The sequence below is a fragment of the Tiliqua scincoides genome, chromosome 3 (assembly GCF_035046505.1).
Source record: "Tiliqua scincoides isolate rTilSci1 chromosome 3, rTilSci1.hap2, whole genome shotgun sequence".
NCBI classification, from domain to species: Eukaryota; Metazoa; Chordata; class Lepidosauria; order Squamata; family Scincidae; genus Tiliqua; species Tiliqua scincoides.
The window spans coordinates 120,936,606-120,941,267 of record NC_089823.1 but is presented as its reverse complement, the minus strand read 5'-3'; positions in this window follow the sequence as shown (position 1 = coordinate 120,941,267).

Genomic DNA, 4,662 nt, shown 5'->3' with positions numbered 1-4,662 from the left:
CGCAATCCACTGTTGTAAGTCCAGTTATAGCAGCGTGAAAGACACACCACTGTCAAGGTCTCCAGAGCTGCCTGCACATGTGGTCAAAGGCACCATGCACCCACCAACAGCCCACCCAGACAACACCGGAACAGGTAGCATGGGAAGGTCATGGGCAGTTCGGGAGAGGACTGAAGTGGTTCAGGGGAAGAACCAGAGGTGATTTGGGGTAGGAAGGGGTTCTAGATCCTAACCCCCTTCCCCCATTCCCCTTTTCCTGACCTGGACCTGTCCCCGACTATCCTTGGAATTGTACCAGCAAAGAACTGGCATGGGTTCGAGGAGACCTATTGATGGCCAGGCAGTCTACACGGAATACACCTAAATGGCTAGTAAGCAGTGGGAATAAATAGTTACTAGAACTACCCTTACTCTACTGTATCCCTTCCTAGTTATTACTGCACCTCCCAATTATGCATCCTTCCCAAATGCTCATCCTGCTTTCCAAAGTATCTCCAGTACCAAAGCAGCGGATTCCCCATGTGTGAATGTGCCTGTTGTTTGTGTGTCCATTGGCAGCAGGCTATCAGCATCTGAGTCACATCCTTTCTTCTTAAGATACAAATGCTGGCAAACTGGAAATACCAAGTTCTTTTCATGTCTAATTGTTTGTGCCACTAATTTAAGTTGAATAGCGAGAGGTTTATATGTGAGGGTGTATGTTGTGTGCTGATTGGTATGCAGGAGTAGGTCCCAGAAAGACAACAACTTTGCTGTACCAAGGACATCTCTTCCTAACTTTGAATTTGGTTCAGTAATTTTTATTCAGTGTGGTAGAGGTGCTATAGGTCACCTAAAAGGACTTTTAAGGCCCCTTGGCCTTATACTTGGCGTCTCAACGATCTGTTTTCACCTATCATTCATAATCCTGCTTCTTTTGCCTCCTGTTAACCAGTAAAGTCAATAGCTAGTTTTTTCTGTCCTCCATGTTCCAGCCACATAGGTAGTCATATGATCTAGGGAAGAATGTATTTTGACATTTAAAATTAAATCCCTTTAATAGGGAAAGTGCCCCACAAGGGTGTCTCATAACCAAAATGTGACTCAGAATCATGGGCAGGCAGTATGGAAAAGATCAGACGAGCTGTATTTACACCGAGTAATGTGATGATGCTGTGGAGAAAGGAAACTTTTGACTGTGAAGTTCAGGGAAATGGTGACTCAGATTGAATATGACACTGTAGCAAGCATGAAAAAGTGATGCAGACTCATCCAACAAAATAGATGCCAAGGGAGTATTGTTTTCTTTCAATGCATTATTTTCTTGCTGTATAACCAATGAGCATTTGTGGTGTTTTTCCTTTACTGCAAGCAATCCAAAAAAGAAAATTGGTAGCCCCTGCCTCTTCCAGCTTTAGGAGCATAAAACAGTGAAGGTCAAGACAAATTGCTAAATAAAGATAATCTTTTGAATTTTTTTGGAGGAGCCCAGTCTCTGACCTTATCTTTCAAAAAAAAATCTATTTTCAATATCGTTCTCATTAAGTTTGTTTCTTCCTTGGTGATTCTCTCTCTCTCTCTCTCTCTTCATTCGTTCATATATATCGGGGTGTCCAAAGTTTTTGGCAGGGGAGCCACATCATCTCTCTGATACTGTGTCAGGGGGCGGGGGAAAAATTAATTTACATTTAAAATTTTAATAAATTTACATTTTGAGTTGGCATCCTTCAGTCTCGGAAGACTATGGTGTCACGCTCTGAATGGTGGTTCTGGAACAGTGTCCTCTCCAGTGCATGAAGCCTGGGTAAAGTAGGTATGGAGGATAGGCTGTTACCCATGCAGCAAATCCCCCCTCTCCACGTCGCTGAAATGGTCCAATGGAAAGGCAGAGGCCAATACGGTTGGTTCCAGCGGCGTCGCAGGAGTTGCCAGAACGTGACTGTGTTCAGCCATGAACTGCCTCAGGGACTCCGGCTCCGGATTTTGCCTCGAGGTTGACTCCTGAAGCCTTTTCCATAACTGGATGTAGCCACAAGGCAGTGGAGGTTTGGGATCAGAGTTTTCCTTCTCTCAGATGAGCTGCCTTCCCAGGCTGACGAGCCCCATATACCCGGTGGGTATATAAATTTACATAAGTTTACATAAATGAATATATTAAAGATGAACTTATATGAATGAATGAAGGTCTTTCAATAGCTCAAGGCCTATAAAAGGCCTTGCACAAAGCAAGGCTGGCCTTTCCTTCGCTGCTGCTACTGCATCAGAGACATGAAACAGCAAGCAGTGGAGGAAACCCTCATCTCACAGCTCACGCAAGGGGTCAAACAGTTGCCCTCATGCTGAGAGCAGTTGCATTGGGCTAGTGCAGGCTCCAACAAATCTCTGGAGGGCCAGAGGCTCATTGGAGACTGGGGGCACCCTGAGGGCCACATTGAGAGATCTCGAGGGCCGCAAGTGGCCCCAGAGCCGGGGTTTGGGCACCCCTGATATATATGAATATATTCTGTTTTCATCTATGGATGTGAAAAGCTTTTCTCTTTCTTGCTACAGATATTTCCATCCCACCAAAAAGTGACATTGCATATTTGGACATTTATCTGCAAAATTAGCTATGTAATTTTTTTCAAGGGTAATTTTCAAGGCTGCATTTTCTAAAGGGCAAGTTCACATCCAAGCACAAGTGTGCATCTGTGTGTATTGACAGGAGCTAGTTAGTGTTAATGCATCCTGAAACTTTGGCTCAAAGGGGTTGGAAGTGCTGAATCAACATTTCCATCCCTGCAAGTTAGAGCTCTCTCCAACCAATACTGTCCTTAAAGGGTACAGTTGGCTAAGCACTGCGGCTACCACTTCCTTTACCCTTTCCTGTTACTCAAACAGCAACCTGCCATAAATGGGAATATAGGACTTACCCTGGTAGATGGGCACTGCTCCAATGCTGGTGGAGACCTGTCGGCAGAGGTATCTTTATCGATGGCACTGCCTCTACACTGGCACAATGTTTGTGACAGCACGTGTGTCTGTCCTGCCAGCGGGATGAGTTGCCCAGAATCAGAGTGCACCTGGAGCTCTACTTCGAGTAGCAGTTCCTCCCTCAAAAATGAAACCCCATTAAAACTGGTTAAGAATTCCAACCACATGCACAAATCCTCTAGCATGCCATCAGAAACCTGAACCCTATGATGAGGGCATTCCAGCCCTTTCAAGGCAGCACACAAGTGCCTTAAAAAGGCTCAACCCAGGGCTGATGTGTTGGAAGGTGGCCCAGAAAGTATGGCCATCCAGCCCACAGTGAACTGTCACTGCCGAATTGCATAGGTGTGCCATTGGTCAATATATTGGGTTCAGGCATATGACTGTCTTCCCCCTGTGTGCATGTTACTCATGTTGTAAAAACCACAGTCAGTAAAAAAGGAAGAGGTAAATTTTGCACTCCAAATGTATGTGTTGGCATGACCAGAAGGCCATTTTGAAGAATCAGTGAACCTTCACAGTTTGCCTATCTTCAGTGAGGCCTGTGAACTACAGAAACCACAGCCATTGCTTTCTGTAAGCAAAGAGCTCTGCTTAGCATGAATTAATTATCTCTGCATTGTTGAGTATGGCTGCTTGCTGGGTGAGTTACTCCTCTTAACTTGGCAGTGATACACTTGGTTGTGGAAGGGGATGGTAAACTCAATATGCCTGCTACCTGAAATGGTGTGTTTCAGCTGCTGCCACTGCAGTAGCACCAGCATAAGGGGAAGTTACCCCACCAAGTTATGGGGGGGGGGGGTCACCACAATCCTGTGTAATGGACAGGGCAATGTCCTGCCTGCCTGAAATATTTAAACAAATCATCTTCCATCCAGGGTGGAATGTACAGGGCTTGAGAATTGCCAATCAGAGAGTTGCATTTGAAGTTCTGAAGCTGAAGGGGAGAAAGAGAAAAGGATAATTAAATTGAATTATAGAGGGAGTTGGAGGTTGGCATGTAGCTGAAGAGAAAGTTGATAGTTGGTGTTCAATGGAAGTGGGAGAGTTTTAGCTCTGTTGAAACTGTGTGGAAACTGGAGTCAGGGAGATTCACAGTTATCTTGGAGTAATCTGTCACTGCATGTAAGTGCAGGCTAGCATAGGAGTGTAAACTGGTGATAATACTGTGAGAGGCAGAATTAGGTCTTGCCAGGGCAGTTATAATGCTTAAATAATGCTGATAGTTTCAATGAAGTAGGAAACAAGCAAAAGCTTTGATTTATGCTCTTTGGAGAGATTGCTTGCAAACTTACTCCAAAAGCTGGTTAGTAACTACTTAAGCCAAAGATGTTTGTGCCCAGTGAGAAGTTATGATACTGAAACATTGTGTTAAGCTCAAGTAGAAGCCAAATAAGCCATCTACCCTCCTTTTTAGGGAGATAAAAACTCTTTTATTTATTATCATTATCTTGACTCCTGTATGCTCTTAAGGGAAGGGTTATATGTATTTCCATGCATTTGAGTATTCTCCCTAGCTCACTGTCCTGCCAACTCACAGGATAGAGCCATTGCAGCCACATTCAGCATAAACAGTGTTACACTACTAGACACTCTGAGATGTTGTCACACCCACCTGCTGAGAATCCTAAATCTTTTTCATCCTTTACCCTGACATAATTATGGGCATTTTGCTAGTTCATAATACTGAATATTTATACAGCACTTTTC